Source organism: Lonchura striata, chromosome 4 (assembly GCF_050655825.1).
Source record: "Lonchura striata isolate lonStrDom1 chromosome 4, ASM5065582v1, whole genome shotgun sequence".
NCBI classification, from domain to species: domain Eukaryota; kingdom Metazoa; phylum Chordata; class Aves; order Passeriformes; family Estrildidae; genus Lonchura; species Lonchura striata.
The window spans coordinates 13,027,142-13,044,784 of record NC_140706.1 but is presented as its reverse complement, the minus strand read 5'-3'; positions in this window follow the sequence as shown (position 1 = coordinate 13,044,784).

Sequence of the window (17,643 nt, the reverse complement as noted above, 5' to 3'; positions counted from 1 at the left end):
ACTTCTGCTAGAGCAGCTACCCTAATCCTCTTCTTTGCCAGAGCAGCACAAGCGCTTTCTCCAGCAGCAGGGTGGGCAGCACAGGAAAGGTGAGAAAGCACAGCAGGTCTCTGCCTGCTGTTCCCTCCCAGATGTGTTGCTCACTAGAAATGATGGAGATTGCTAAAAATAGTGAATGTACTTCCACTGACCAGTATAATTCAGTATTTTTACAGATTCAGTTTCTTTTTTTCTCAAGACTTTGGACATTGATAAAAGGCATTGGCTCAGTCCTCTTGTAGTGTTTGAGGCACTTGATCTGCCGTTAGAATCTTGGAAGAGCTGGTGGGTGGGGTGTGAAGAGCATTTTTGTGCCAACATGGACCATGAGTCTCATCCACCACGCCATGGTCACCTGCCATCACAGTGTGGGACAGCCCTCCCCACGATGAGTGACAGTCCTTCGTGAGGGATGAGCTGTGACCTGTAGCAGGAGAACCACGAGGGGCAGCCTGCCTCACTCATGCACTGGCACAGTCAAGGCCAGTGTCAGACAGTCCTCTGCACACTGCTGCCCTACTAAATCTGTTTGTTTTATCTAAAACTGGAGGTATCCATTTCAGAAATAATATTGTTGGGCATTGGTCATAAAGAATATCCTCTCCCAAATCAGACCAGCTACTTATTTCACCACCAGCCCCATGTTTCTGTGACTGGTTACACTGATCTGAAAGCCCAAGGAGAAAACTGGGCTTTGTTTGACCCTGCCCATGGCCAGGAAGCCGTGGGTGATGTTTCATATTACAGACTTATTCAGTGGCAGTGACATCAGCTAAAATTATTGCAGGCTTTAAAACAGGTTTAAATTAAATCCAAGTCAAACAGAGAAGGAGCTTTGCTTCTCATATCTAAGATAATTATAGTTATAAAATAATTACAAAGTCATCATGTGATACCAGACCTCCTTACCAATATTTAGCATTTTCAGCCTCCTTTGAAGCCAGTGACACAAAAACATCCTGGGTGGGGCTGGGATGTTGGCCTGAGATCTGTAGAGATTTAGGCTTTCTGCACTCTTCAAGGCTAGGTATGAAATACCTTACAGAAACCTCAGTACTGAGGAGATATTAAACACTTGCTGCCAGAAACTTTATGCTCTGTTGTATGGATTGAGTCAGGTTCCCAAAATTAAAGTGCCCCCAAAAATCACTCATGTATTAGAGAAAAGAGAAGGTTGGCTTTGAATAGCAAATAGCAGATCTTATGCAAAAGTAACAGAGAGGGGAAAAAAAAAAAAACAACCCATTTTTTTTCCTGACTACTGTCATTTATTTCACATAAAGAATTAATATTTTGCTCATACTTTAACTCAAATTTACCTGTTTCTAACAGTAATAAACACTCAGTAAATATATCTGAAAGCTCTCTCCATGTTTCTTTATATGAGTATTTTGAAAGGGGCTTATCCTATATCTAGCAAATTCTAATCCCTATGAGCTAAACTATGGAAGTGAGCAAGGAATGCAGGTAGAAAGCTTTTCTCTTTCAAAGGCAAAGGGTAATAGCACGTCCTTTCTATTCCAAAGTCAGAGTGAAGACAAGTTCCTCTTGATGAAAGCGCCACAGTTAATCCGTCTCAGGATTGGTGTCTCCATGTAGCACCCTGGGGAACTCGAATAAAAAGAAGTGGGTTTTGCCTGGTGAGCTGTAGAGTTACAGTGCAGGAAAATCCTTGTTGTACAGTATGCTATATTGTTTCGCTAATGTATTTTTTCTGTGCTCTGAATGAAGCGTTTATATGCAGGGAAATTGGCTTTGAGGCAGCGGATGAAATCGTAATGGTGACAATGATCTGCCTTGCAGCAGAACGAGCTATCAGCTGATGGATCATGTTAAACCACAGAGGATGCCATCCCACAACTCCTTCTCATGGCAGCAAAGCCATAAACATTGGGTTGTTCTGTTAACATCCAAGAGCCTGCCCCCAGAAAGGAGGATAATTCCAACACATTTATTAAAGCGTCAGCTTCCATTTTTCTTGATTAAGTATGATCATTTGTTGAAGAGTCTAAGGCTTTTTTTCTCCTGATCTACTTTTAAATACATTCCAAAATGCACCCAGCCCCCATATATTGCAGTTCTTTCAATTTTTTAAAAGGTCCAGGATGGAAAAAAGGCGAGGTTGTTTTCTTTGGTGGAAGTTGTCTGATAGTGAATTTTCTTCCTTTTTTTCTGTTACATTTTTCAAGGAAGCTGCTTTCGAGGGTGTGATCTGACATATTTACGCAGTTCTGAACATGAAAGCTCTGCATAAATGGTGGAGTTATATAATGGTTTGGTTTGGAAGGGACCTTTAAAGACCATCCAGTTCCAGTCCCCTGCCATGGAAGTGATGTGAACAGTGATGCAGAGCTCTGAAAGTTCCTTACATGACACACAGGACCATGGTGCAAGCAACTTGTGCTGACACACACATCAGAAGAGTTGCCTTTCACTGATTTTATCACTTTATTACTCAATGTTATAATTCCTCTAAACTTCAAATGAGAGCTGACATTCTGTTGTGACTTTTTGTTGTTTGTTATTTGCTATTACAGAACTGTTCACATGTAAGGAGTGAGACAGAGCTACAGTTTTAAAAGACATAATTGCCACAAGGTATTTGTGTGGTCAGAGAATAAACAATAGCCAGGCTGTTTCTTCCAACTTCAGAAAAACATTTTCTTTGAATACCCCCTTTTGCTTTCTGAAGAGTCACCATTATATCTAAACCCAGACCATACACAAAAAGCTGAGTGCCAGATGATGAAAGATGCTCACAGTGCAGTTCTTGGCGACCAGTGGGAGAGTACTTCATCAGTGTTCACTGCTAATCAGCCTAATCTGGCCTTGCAACTGGTGTGATAGGGTTTCCAGTCAGCTGATGCCATGTATAATCACACTGCATGCAGGGCTCAAACTGTCAATACAAACTGAGCCCTTCCACGGCACATACGGCACACAAAAACCCAAATTAATGGTCACATTTAATTAACCATCCTTAAATCAATTCACATTTTAAAAAGTGCTTGTGAGAACATCAAAACATTATAAGAAAGCTCATGTTTCTGCATGCTGAAGGCTTATGGAAAGGCTGCTGTTTGTTTTATCACTTGGTGATTCAAAGAAGCAACAGTTACTGGCCAATCTTTTCTACCTTTCCATCCTCTTTAAGAATCCAGTTTTCCAGCTTTTCCATCAAATTGCAAGATTCTAATTCATTCTGACGGTAGGGAAAGTTATGTGGCTTAATTTGTTCTTAGAAATGGGAAATTTCCTCATATTCTGAGTCTGTTTTAGTAAACCTGGCTCCATCTTAGAAATATTAATGTTCTCTGTTTTGAAAACCTCATCACATTCACTATTCAAGAGAGCAGTCTGTGTGATGGGTGTCGAAATCAGCTGCTCTTGCATTTCATTATTATAACAGAGCTGTTAAATCCATTCCTTTTCTTTCTCTTCAAAGCTTTTCCTATCCTCTTGAGCTGAAATTTTTCTGGAAAAAATGTTACAACTCCATTTATAGGTGCCAGTGAGCTGCTGTAATATGCAATGCATTTATTTTAATCACACACATTATCCTGAAGACATGTTTGTTCTTACTTTCAGCTGACACTTACTTGCTAAATATTTATTGTTTTAGTAATTGTGTCTTCTTTATCTTCTTATGATTGTTATTCCAGACTAATTCTCAGCTGGTGTAAATGCATTTAGGATGAGCAGTTAATAATGTTTTAGGATCAAGACCCTAGTGCTTCCAAGGATTTCAAAATTATGGGAGAGTGTCCGCTGGTTTTGCTGAAGATATATTCTAACTTTTTCTAAGGTGCTCAAGTCTGTAAGTATTTGATAGTCCCCTCACACTGCTTCTCAAGCTAGGCAAGTATTCACATTTATGTCAGGTGAATAATTTAATTAATTAAATATTGTAAATTGCATCTTTGAAAGGAGTAAATAATTTTATTATTTGCCTAATATTTAAGACTCCTCAAAATAGGAAGATAGTACTTTAGAAGTCAAGTCTCAATACTTCTAGCTTAAGCCTATTAATGTTCTTCTTTTTTGCAAATGGGAACCACTATGAGAAAAAAATTGGCTTGAACTGGCTTCTATATGCTGGCATGTGTTATGAAAGCACTGTCTTAGTCCATTTTATCAACTATTTTTGGTTAAAAAGCAACTATTTGACTGATAATTAGCACGCCTGTGTCTTTACAGAGTCTCAATTTTGAAGCAATATATGAAATGTCAAGGAGCTTAAGGCAAAGGTTAAAGATTATTGGTGTCTTTTGGTTAAAACAGTGCCAGAATAAGTTTTGTATCTTTCTGAAGAGGAGGTTTCTACTTCTTTCAGTGCAGCTGTTTGATTTTTTTTTTTTTTTTCATCATGACTCTGCATGCATTAGTCTCCTACAGGGCAAATTGCTTTATTTAACATGCCACAGAAAGCTACTGCTGTTGCATCAGGGAAATGGAATGCTTCTCTTAAACTGTAATGCCAATAATTGCCTTTGGACTTCCACACAAAGAAAGTTTTGGTCTTCAAACTGTCTGGAAGGGTTTGACTGTAATTGCTGTAATGTACAATCACTCCTAGAATGAAAAGGAAAATGACATATATTTAGAAAGTTCAATAAGAACAGTGCAAACAAGCAACGCTATTATCCAAGACAGTGAATGAGCCCCATGTTCTGAGGCTGAGCCTCAGAAATTGTTTTATTGCACATGGTGAGCAGACACACTGTTAATATAAAAGTATAATGGAAGCAGTTGGAGTAACCACAAGAACACTCTCTGAAGCATCCACATTTGGTTAAACATATTTGTCTGAATTCATACCATGCAGCTGGGCTGACAGATTATTTATGTCTATTTATGTCTGGATTCTCCCCTCCACTCTGATTCACAGCAGAATAGGTATAGCCCATCTGCACATTGAGATGTTCAATGCCTTAGACCTTCTGGGCAATTAAAAAGCAAAATAATATACATTTTCTAAGTTTCAAAATTGTTAAAACACTAGATACACTTTCGGAGAGCCACTCTGGCCAAATCTCTTAATGTCTGTGAGGCTGCATCATGGCTTTGCCCCACTTCTGAGCACAGTCAGTCATGGCACTGCCACTGACCTGCAAACCCAAAAACCTGCTGGTTTTCTGCTGTCAGAAATGCCAGAATAAGAAAGGCAGAGAAAAGCAGCTTCCGGTATGGATGTAAGACAGCAGTGACCTAAAATGCTCTCTATGGCTTAACAGGATTTATTGTCCCTTCCTCCAAGCAGTGGGAATTTGGATTACTGGTCAGCTACAGTGTGGGGTAAACATTAACAGGCTCAATCTGCTGGAGTTAAAACCTGGGGAGGATGGAGACTTTTCCCTTGATACCATGTAGATGCAAGAATAAATATAAACTCCGAAAGGCAGAAGGAACAATTCACCATTTTTTAATAAAAAACTTCAAAGGCCATGAAAGGAATTGTTAAAACTGTCTGCAAAATAACCTCCTGGGCAGGGTACAAAATTCTAGATCAGATGTTTGCAGCAACTTCTGCTATCTTCTGGTCTTCTGCCCACACACTAATGATTGTCTTGTCATTCTATTCATTGCTAAGAAAAATAATGACTGTGTTGTCATAAATGACAAGCTATATTCAAATATGGAATAACTGAGTGAAGCACATGAATTCCAAGATAGATTGATCATGTCTTTTCATGAAAAGTATTCTTAGCATCAAAACTAAAGAGAGAAATTAAAAAAAAAAATATCCACAACCTGTCAACAAATTTCTGGCAATGTCAAAGTACTTCTGATTTTTTTTGCTGTGCTCCCTTCCAAACCTTATTTAAAATCAATTTTTTTTTAATGGCTAATATTGCCTCAATGTGTGTGTAATTCAGACTAGTTAATGCACAATTGTCCACTAAGTTAACTTTTAATTCTGTAAATCTGGGTTTGCTAAATCAAAACATTAAAACCAAAATATAGTCCTTAAGGATATCTAGAAACAAATCCTTCTACACAGCACTTGCATCTACAAAAGAAAATTTTCTACTGGTCCTTCTGCAGGTGTATGAAAGGGATTAATGTTGCAAAAAAAGGTTCTCAAAACCAAAGTATACAATATAGCTACACCTTCATTTGGATTATTAAAGACATCACAATAATCTGTAGAAAAGTATTTTGGCCCTCAGTTTGAGAAGCTGCTGCCCCAGTAGTTTACATAGGAAAGTTACAACTTGAAAATACATTTGTGGAAATGCTGTAGTTCATATCTACATGCATTCTTGAAATCATGACTTATCTAGATCAGAAGCAAATGTTTTTTCTCCCTGCTTCTTGCTTTGCTTGGGTTAAGCTTGTCCCACTGCACAGCAGTCCTGCAAGAGGATATGGAGCAGCAGGTGATGAGTATTTTGGTAATTCAGCTCTCCCTATTCCCATTTTTCAGTCCTTCTCCCCAGTCCCCTCTATTGTCCAGTCCTTCTCCCCTGCCACATCTCAGCATCTTCAGCCCCACAGCCAGAGGAGCCCTTTGAATTCTGCCAGAGTTTATTGATAACAAGCCAAGTGCTTTGGCAACTGATAAGGCCCATTGTGGTTTTTGTGGTTCCTACTGCAGGTAACTCTTGCAGTTTTGTCTTGCCAAGAATCCATGAGGTACAGGGTCAGATGGCATATGGTGCCTTTGAAATATGCTGCTTTTTCAGCACTTAAAACATGAGTTTCTGTATGAGCTCTGATAGAGGGACCATCCCAACAGCCTATTTTTGGTGTTTCATTACAGTAAGGACGCTGAAATCAAAACATGTACTCCTTAATGATTTGAATGGTGAAAGATGTGCATAGAAATGGCAGCTCTGCTGCAGAAGGAAGGGTCTAAGCTATTGGGAATTTAATCAGAGAAGAAGGAGGGATTTTAATTTAAAATTTACTTGGCATGCAGAAAAAAAAGATTAAAACCTGCAATTTGTTCAAACATAAAATTTAGTTTTTAGCTGCTCATGTTTAAAAAAGTGGAAAGTGTTAGAGAGTAGGTATGAATAGAAAAAATATTCTGATATTTTGAATTAGAGGGGAGTTTGACTGAAAAACAAACAAACTAACAAACAAATTTATAGCATTTGATTTTGTCTTATCTAAGTGTACATTTTCCAGGAAAAAAATCTTTCAGACGGCAACTAGATCAGAGGGTTCAAAGGACTATTACCATATGTGATTCTTTCCAGCTCAGTTTCCTTATAAAAAATAAATCAGTACCATCTAAATTTCCCTTTTCCTCTTTCTCCATGAAAGAAAACCTACAGCATGTCCATATGAATCTCATAATGTTTTGTTTCCAGTGTTCTGCTGAGCCCATCCTAGCTCTGTCACCAACCCTCTTTGTATCTGTCTACTCCTTTATTCCTTCAAACCATGCACCCCAATTTTCTCCAAATCCTTCCTCCCTTTTCCTAGTCACTCTTCTTCTTCATTCCAACAGGGCATTTGGGAGAGTAAAATAATGGAAGACAGGAAGGCAAGCATGGAAAACTTGAAACAATAGACACATACAGCTGTTCCAAAAGGGCCAAATTTTCATTTGTTTTAAAATGGGAAGTATCTGATCACACAATAAAATTAAGAGTAATTTAGAAGTTTTTCTATCACAATTCTAACTAGCTCCCACCTGGGAGGTGGACTGCATGTGTGTGTGCAAGAAAGAACAAAGATTGTTGGTGCTTGTCTCTGAAACACAGGCAAGTTTAGGTTTTATCTGAAAAAGCCAACTTTACTGTACAAAAATCCTACCTTCAAATAATTGCATTTGCCACAGAAGGACAATATATCAAACCAGAATAGAAAGCTCAAGGCCTGATATGCATCTTTAGTCCACCCTTAAGACACATCTTGGTTCATCCTGACTGTGGCTGACACTTGCATGAAATCAGCTGCTGGGCATGGGTATATCCACCTGCTAGTTTTGCTAAATGTCTGTGTCTCACATGAGTTGTGATTGCCTGTATACCTGGGTTTGCAGCACCCGGTGGAGAGGGGAGCAGACTTGCTCCAGGCTTGAGTTGGGATGAGTCACAGTGTGGACCTAAAAACTCTTAACAGAGACCATACAGTGACTTGTGGAATGATTTCTGAAATTTGTGTGTTCCAAAAACATACATTTCCACTCCTGCACACCTCTTTTGATTTGCTAAAAAATCTTAAGCTCCTCGAATTATTTCTTATTATTTTTCTAAAAAATATTCAACATTTTGCAAGACTGCAGCCATATTTGAAATTTTCTTCTCATTAGCCCCCTCCCTTCCCCCCCATAAATTGACACAGATCAGAGCTGATGAAAGAGTAGCAGTGGTAGTTCCACTGCTTGGTTAGGCACTCTGATCTGCTAAATTCTAGATGTAGAGCAAAGGAATCTAAAAAAAAAAAAAAATATTCCAAAGAGTAGTTCTCAGGCAGCTCTTTTGTGTGGGGATCATATACTTGACACCATGCCTTATGTGGAATGCACATCAAATCACCTGGAGACTCCACATCAATGGTAGTTATGTGCATGCATGTACCACAAAGAGAATAGACCTTTAAACCGGTTGGGTGCATGAAACAAAAAAAAAAAAGTCTAAAGAGTATAAATCTGGAGGACTGCATCAACTTCTTTGATTTACTTCTCTGCCCTGCCTTATACCTTTTTTGCTGTTGTTGTGTTTTAATGTTTTAATAGACAGATTAAAAAAAAAAAAAATGAAAGGCTTTCCCAGTGCAGCCAGTGCTTTATTTTATAAGGTTCCCTTCTTAATCTAACACATCTGTGTTATCTGATCCCAGTCTGCCCATAGGATAGAGGGACAGATCCTTAGCTCCCATGCATTCATCTCATACACTTCAAGGAGGTTACACTAACTGCAACGAGTCCATGACTTGCTCTTGCTTGTCGTTGAGCTCTTAAGTGTTACCATATTTTTTCTTTAACTGTTACTGAAGCCCATACCAAGTATCCCTCAGATAAAATGATTTCCTCTGTGCTGAGCTGATTTTTGCTCCAGGCTGGCATTTACTAATTTCAGGGAGGTTTTGCTATCACAGACAGGACCAAAACAAGCCTCTTATAGGAGTCAATGGACTCTGAGTCAATGGACTTCAATATTTAGAGCAAGGAGTTTTTCACCTCAGAACTGAGCCCCAGGTTAAGTTGCATTTGTTCCTTTCAGACTAGAAATGTCAGGGATGTTATAATAGAAACTGAAATAAAACCAACAAAAAATAGGAAACTGCCTCAGTTTGTTCCATGATGAAGTGGTAAACTCTGAGTTTACCTTCCAGTTCATGCTCCAGAGTGAAGAGCACTGTCTTCTGATCCTGCATATTCCTCCTGTGATGTGAATAAGTGTAATGGACCTGCTCACTAAAACCTCATTGAAGACAGTGCCAGGCTGCCTAGCTCTTGTGGCAGTCTGTCCTAAAGAGAGATTTCTGACCACATCAAGGAGGAACATTCCGCAAGAGTTTCCTGTGACATTAGAAACTGGACTCTGCTACTGCTGAATATGGTCTCACCTCTCTGGAACTCCCCATCTTTCTCCTCTCAATCCTCCCACCCCATATTTCTTTCTGACATGCAAAGAAATTAGGACAATAAGCAAAGACAACCAATTCCAAAAATCATGCACTAAGTCCCAGTTTTTATCCCACATACTCAGCAGAATCCGTAGGATCACAGCCCATGTGTTTGCAGCACACCATGATGGCCTGACTGGGACCAAATGCCCAGCAAAGGACACTGTGGAGACAGAGTGAAGAAAAGGTCCTCTGCTGCCACAGGACATATGCCTTCAAATGAGCCACTGCTCTCAAATACTGGGAGAAGTAAAACAAAAGTTATGAGGCCTGCAATAAATGCATGTTCCCACGGAAGTGGATAACACATACATTGCATGTCGAATATTACAACCTATTTAATGATTACTGTTGTCCCACTTGGCAGGAGCACCAAGCACAGAAACTGCACATAAGTGTTAAAAGAAGAAGGAAAAGTGATGGATAAGTCAGTGCAGGGTGTGAATTACAGTGTAATAGATTAGCTGTTGCCATTAGCTCAGATATCTACAAAACCTTTTCATAGCTCTGCAAGCTATAGTGCATCCCATGAGATTTTTTAGGACATGCATAAGAAGCAGAAGTGACTCCATATCCATATACACATGTGACACATATCCAAATACAGCTGACAATTGCTTTAAGGCTGCTGTAAAGGGCAGAGGGAAGCTTCATCTGTGGAGGGCCAGCAATGCCTCTTCAGCTCTCACACCTTATGGAGAGCTGCAGGAAGCCCTGCAAGCCCATCTCCTGGAGCAAATGCTGAGAACACCTAAATAATTCATGAGTTCCATCTGTGTGGATGTCCTGGTAGGTTGTGGCTGCTTTGGGCAGTAGGATGACTGCTCAGTGACAGACCTGAAGTTCACTGGGGTTGAGACATGAGGAGCAGAAGTGTGGACAGGATCAAGCACATCAGCACGCACCATCCGAGTGAAGTGTGCTCTGTCTGCACTTGGAGAAGGATACAATGCTGGAGTGAGTGCCAGCAAGACTTACACAGATGGGTCTAGAGACTGGAAACAAGGGCAAATAGATGGAGAAACTGCTCCATCCAGGTGTTTCGTTACTTAAAGGAAACATGAGAGAGTGTTTAATCTCCTTACAGGAGGAAAGATCATTCATCACTTAATTTAGAAGTGATAGTTGTGTAGAACAACACATGAAAGCTGAGAACAGAGAGTTAAGCTGGAATTAAAACAGGATTTTTATTGCTCACATAATTAACTGCTAAAACAATCTCTGAATTTCAGTGATGGCTTCTTTATATTTTGGTATTTCCATCTGAAGACCTGGACCATTTTGGGAGCTATCTTTTATCTTAGTACACACTTTTTGAACTCAATGCTATTATCACTGGATAAAATGAAAAGGCCTGTAATTTATATGGAAGATCATTTTAAGGAATGTGATGTTTCCATCAGTCCTCATACATTATAAATGAACCCAGAAACTTCTCAGGGTGATGACAGGTGTGAAGACTGCAACGTACAGTTGCAAAGTACAATTCCCAAAGTACAGTTCTCCAGTTCAAGCAATGCAACCAGAATTCTGTGATCAAGCCTACAGTTGCATGGTTTTACCGCCTTCTGCAAGACAGCATCATCTGCAATATATGTGAATTAAGAGCAGCCCTTGGGCTCTGGAGCTTTGTCTGCTCCACACTCCTTTAGCCAAAGCCTGACTGGTTTGGGATAAACACCTGGCTTTGTATGGAGTGGCCTCAGTTTTGTATGATCTGCCTTCAGTTATTGAGCTCCCCCTGAACCAGGCAGGAACTCAGAGTACTCTGTGTTTAAGGATTGCACCCTGCAGGAGAGATTTTTTGTTTAATTTTTCTATTTTATGCTTCAGTAATTGAGTGGAGTATTTTCAACACCTCCCATAAAGATACCTGAAAAATGTCATTGCAAGATATTCTTTAAATAGCACTCTGCCCTTACAGTGCTGAGCCAGGGACTGTCTCCCACCTGGTTCTGACATCCTTGTGTCTGGAGAAGCCTCTGACTGGTTTGGCTGTTAATATCTCTGACTCTACAGTCTGCTTCAACATGTTCACAAGTTCCTTCCCCTCTCTGTAAGAAATTTGTTTTCCTCAAGCCTGCAAACTGATAGCACTGCTAAATAAAAGGCTGAGTGCTTCAACTACTTATATATTATCTCCTTTCAGGCATAACTTGATTTAAAGAATCACAGAGAAGCACAAAGGAAGACCTAGCCAGAGCTATATGTCAGCCTTCCCAAACACAACACAAACATAAACAAAACCAGATCAAAACAAAAGGAAGGAATCCTCTTTATCAAATATAATTACTAAACATAGTTCTATTTCAAGAAAAAGTAAATTTTATTGCATCTCTACAACTGAGGGTAAAAAAGGGGTAAAAATTGTAAAAAGAAGGAAATTAGTAGAAAATATGATTTTTCAAAAGCAGTGACTTATTGTACATAGTTTTATTTTCTCAATGTCTTATAAGTTCTGTATATGCCTTAACTGATAATCAATTTTGTCATGTTACTAGAGATAAAATTATTGCAGATGCTTAGAAAGGGGAAACATATGAATATTTAAAATCTCCAAGACCTATTTCATATACTCAACTCTAAGTGTTATCACTGATTTCAACGAAACCTACTCCTATGAAATTATCAAAAAGTTGAAAAAATCCTTCACTGGGTGGGGAAGAGGGAAGCAGAGAGACCAGGCTGGGATGGGGATTTCTGTGGGGTGGGGGGGGTACCTGCAGTTCAGGAGCAGGGCCAGGCTGGGGGGCAGAGCTGCAGGGAGATGCCTGGCCACAGGTGCATTTCGTGGCCAGAGTGCTCAGCTGCAGGGAATATCCCTTTCTCCCCCACTCCCTGCCTTGCCTGACTGGGAGCTGGCTGGGGGTGGCCAGCATCACCCATCTGAGGGCTTTCAGGGAGAAAATGCTTTTTGAACTCCTCCAAGATTACAGAAGTCTCACGGTGCCTGTTTAAACAAGTGTGTCTGAACAGGAAAATCAAACAGGCAGGGAGCTACTTCAGTTTCTGCACTTATATGATATTTGAAATGATAAGCAAGGATATACTTTCACATAATTGGACTGTGTCAGGGTACCAGCCATTTGATCAGATAGGGTCTCCCTATGTAGTCTCACATCAGAAGGCTAGTAAACTACAAATTAAGGCAGGCTTTAGATTTTTTCTGCGAAGTAGCCAAATAAATTGCGTTTTATTTCTAAAGGTCATAAAAGGGGGTGGGAGAAAATACAAAAATAGATGCAGAATAACTCTATACCAGGATAACTGAATCTGAAAGAATAAATGAATAACTCTTTGAAAAGGTCTCAATCATGCGTGAAAATCCATAAGTATTGGAAAGATACCAATCACCGTCTTTGGATCTGACAGGGAGATTTGACAGCCCAGTTTTCATCACCCTAAAAGAGGCCTGCAGAAAGGAAGGCCTAGTGAGGCAAGAGAAATATAATGCTCCATGGGTCCAAGGCTTTTGGTTTTGTTCTGTTTGTTGGTAATTTATCATTTCATTTGGCATTTGCCTTTGCAACAGTATCTTTGGGAGGGTAAGACACCCTGGGACAACTTGCACAGGCCAGCTGGGTGAGGGCCAGAGAGCATTGCTCACTCCCCTCCATCCCTCCATCCCACCCTATTTGCTCTAGCATCTCAGGCCTGGAGACAGCCAGCCTGCATTTTCTCCTGCTCCCTAGTCCATACATCTCCCTCAAGAATGCCCCCAAAGCAGGGAAAAGCTCCCCTGCCCACCCTCCAGCCCTGGGGGAAAGTTTCCCAAAGGTCTGAGAACTGCAAAACCCCTTTCCTCTATGTGGCCACTGCCTAAGCCTACCCCTCCTGCAAATACAAGTCTGGTCCCCCCAGCCTTGTGCTCTAGACAGATTCCCAGGCTCCAGACAAAAAGGCCAGGGGGACTCCAGGGGACCCAGCTGGCTCCCAGCCAGCACTGCTGAAAGGGGATCACAAGAAGCCAGATTTATTCCTAAGAACAAAGCTTCCGGTGACTTTCCAAGATGCTCGTGGTACTCCTTTCTCCCTTTTTTTCTTCTCCTCCTTCCCTCCCACCCTTATTTTACAAACTCTCTGCTGGAATAGAGGTGTTCCCTGTCACTATCAGTGAATGTGCTGCTTCCATTCCTTGCCAGGTCTGTGTACATTCCTGTGGCATTTCTTTTTCAGTCCCTGGATTTATACATCACTGACATTTAGCTAGTTGTGTTGGCTAGAGAGGACTTCTCACATTTACCTGTGAGGCTGCTGCACATGATTTTTTTCTGTAAATAGCTACTGCTGGGTCAAGTGTGCTGTGATTTGCCCCTACATCAAAGCCCCCACGACCACAGTGTGGGAGTCAGGGTGTGCAGTCTGTGTGTGTGTGTGTGTGTGTGTGTGTGTGTGTGTGTGTTTGTGTGCTCATATGTCACCTACAGCCAGGGTTTGCAGCTGCACTTAGTAACTAGTAAAGGTTGGACTCTGATGGGAAATTTCTGCATAAAAGAAGAGAAATTACTTGCAAAATAGCACCAGCAAACTTCAGGGAGATAACTAATTCCATGTGTTGAGCGTGCCCCTGCTCTGCCTGCTGTCAGAGCCTCCTCCTTGTGTCTTTGCATTATCTTAAGATTTTTTTCAGAAGTAAAAATCAAACAGACCTAAATCCATCCAAGGGTAATAGGACCATTAATAGCAGGGAACAGAATGCAAGATCAGATGCAAAGGCATCATCCCACTCCTCAGTGTGGCCCGTGCTGCTGACAGGGCTGGGTAGGTGGGCAGCAGCCAGTGCACCTGGTCTGGGCACCCACAGCCACCCATGGCCTGGGTGTGCCCCTGCAGGGGCTGCAGGCTGCATGAGGCTGCTGTACCTTAAAGCCACGGATTGCAAGAAGTCTGAATCTGTTTGAGAGGCTGAAATAAGTCCTGCTTTGAGAGACAGAAAAACCCCTAGATGTTGAAAAGCAAAGTGGCCCAATACCAAGAGAGAGCTCACACTCTCTACATAAATAATGCCAAAAGCACATACACTGACAATAACATGAAGGCAGCACAAGGCAGATCAATGTCTAGAAATGTTATCTCTTCTGTTCCAAAAGCTAATCAGCCCAGCAGCAGGCAAGCCAGGAACATTTTAGATTATGGATATGCTTGTGGTTGATGCAAAGTTTAAGAGGAACGTAAGCTTTCTAAAGGCTGTGTTTCCCTACAAAATAGTTGGGATTTTTTTTCCTCCTCCTCTGGCAGTGAATTTGTTTGGATATATTGATTTATTAGAATGATGTAGCCCCCAGTATCATATCTAGCCATCAGTTGCCACTAAGCAAAAGGATGTGGTGAGATCACATCACCAAAATAAGGAGGCACTGGAGTTCCTAAACAGGGGGTTACATACCATCAGGACAGTTTCAGATACTTGAGGATGACTTTGAGATTTGCAGGAGTGTGATGGTGCTTTTTTAAAACTGACAGAGTCTGGAAGATACCTGACACCAGTTACTCTGCTGTTTAGCCATAGTTTCCTTTACATAAAGAAATTAAAATCCCTCTATATGTATTTGCACAAATACATGTTTTCCTAAGTGGAAGGTTTTAGCTTAAAGCAATCTCTTATGAACCATCTTAGCAGAGAAAGAAAATAAACATTTTCCCTTAACCTGTTCCTTGGAGCTTAGAAGGATAATTTTGAGACTGGAATTTTACCGAGTCAAATTAAAGGCGGGGGGGAGAAGCAGCCTGGCTTGGGATGCTGTGTGACACCAGCAGGAAGGTAGAAAAGGGATACTGGAAAGAAGAGATCTGGCAAGCTCCACTGCTGTGCCTCAGGCTGAGCCAGTGTCTGCCTGTGGGGCCATGGCTCACGGCCCTCCTCCAGCTCTGCAGCTGGAGGCAGCAGCTGGAGGAGAAATTCTTCTGCACAGGCAACCCTGACACATACAGGTGCTGCTTTCACTTCATTTTCCATTCTATGGACATTCTTTCCTCAGGAGCTGATTATTATAGAGCTGAAATGTACTTCATTCTGAAAAGTGGGTTTGTGTTTGGTCCCTCCCTCCATTTGCACACACCTCTCTGGTGGGATCAGGCTTAGATCAGGATTGCAGCGTGTTTTCAAAATGTGGTGACGTGCATTTCTACTGTGCTGTATGTTTTCATGTGGTCCTTTGTGTCACATATTTTCCAGCAATTTAGAGAGATGTAAGAAATAGCTTTTACACAATAGACAAAGAAGTGGAAGGATTATTTCAATAGTCTTGCAACTTTGGGGTATTTAATCTTCTTCAAAAGGCAAGAGAAAAAACCTGTCCTTGTGAGCAAATTATTAAAAGAAGACTGGGAATACAATAATTACCCCAAATGGAAATCCAGACCCCAGTCAAACAATACAGCTTTTGTAAACTGGCTCTGCCTGTAAAAAAATCTAGGAAATCTCATAACTAGAAATGTCGAATCCTTTTCTTATGCAACAATATGTAAAAGACTCCCGAGAAATGAGGAGTAAATATAGAAATGAAATAGCATGATAACGGACTTGCTCTGAGCATTGGAGACTGCCTTGGCAGTACTGGCATGGATTCCTACAACCACAAACTATTTTCTCATCTTAAAGAATTTGGGACAAATTAAATTTTGTGATATCCCACCAATAAACAAGGACTTGAAGAAAAATAAACTGGGACTCGTCATAATCTACCTTGATCGTTGTGGAATTCGAGGGGACCAAAGCAACTGGGGGAGAGAGAGAGAGTGCGGTTTTGAATGAATGTCCTTTATGAGAGAGCAGAGAGAAGATCATTTATATCCTCCATATTTTATACTTTTGCCTCTAAGAAATAAAGGGCTAGCAGAGTTCCGACTATCATTCACTCATAATGATCGCATTCAATCTAGTGATTCACAGTGAATCATGTAATAAGCTTTCTATTTTGCGCATGGGGAGAAGAAGGAGGGGTGGTTAAACTTCGTTTAGTTCACATTCACGTCGCCGGCCTCTCTCCCTTGAACTGCTTTAGCGGTTTAGGCCATTATTTTTCTAATTTTATCTTTAATTTTTCTTCCCTTCTGTTATCCCCCAACAGTAAAAATTCCTGAAAGGAACGCTGACAGGCTAATTGTACAGTCAGTAATTTTCCTTCGGCAGCCATTCGTTCGAGCACGGCTCTCGCTGCCTCCCGGGCCGGGCTGTGCCGCGCTGGGCAGAGGCTCCCGGCCAGCGGGGCACGGCGCGGCCGCGGCGGGGAGCGATCGCAGCGGCTCCGGAGAACGGGCAGAAGTTGCTTTTCGGCACTTCGGCCTAAACCCGCACCCACGACCACCGCCCCGGGCCCTGGGACAGCCCGCTCTGCGCACCCCACTTGCGGGTTTGGGCCAGGACGAGGGTCCGGCCCTGGGGCCGTGCTCCCCTCGAGGTGTTCCCGCAGAGCCGCCGCACACAGGGCAGGGCACAGGCGGCACAGCCGGGGCGCGGTTAACGCAATGCTCCCGGGGCTCTCGGAACTTGCCATCTGCAAGCGCTTCAGGTAAAAGCCGAGGCGAGGGCAGGGTAAAGCTCTGGGGGCTGGGAAGAGGCGCTGACTCAGCAGGGAGGTCTGCGCTGGAGCTGGGGACCGCGAATCGACCACCAGCGGCTGTTCCTGCAGAACTCCGTGAGACATAGCAGGAATCACCCCGAAAAGCTAACGAAAGAAAGGCACCGACTGGGGGAAAGGGTCGGAGAGCTCAAGCATCCCGGAGCGAGCAGGGCGAGGCGAGGCAGATCGGTGCTGGCTGGCCGGGGCAGGGGTGATGCCACACAGGCACCGGCCCCAAACGCACCTGGAGGAGCGGTGCTCTTCTCCGGCAGAGTCGACACCTTTGCAAGAGTTCTAAAAATATATATATTAAATTAAATAGGTGTGTTGTCACTGAAGGGAAACCAATGCCTTAGCCATGGGGCTTTCACCAAGGCAGCCAAGTTCCCTTTTGGGCAGAGCAGAGTCTCGAAGTCTGCTTGACATCTTGAAGCTTAAATAACCGTAAGGCATTGTT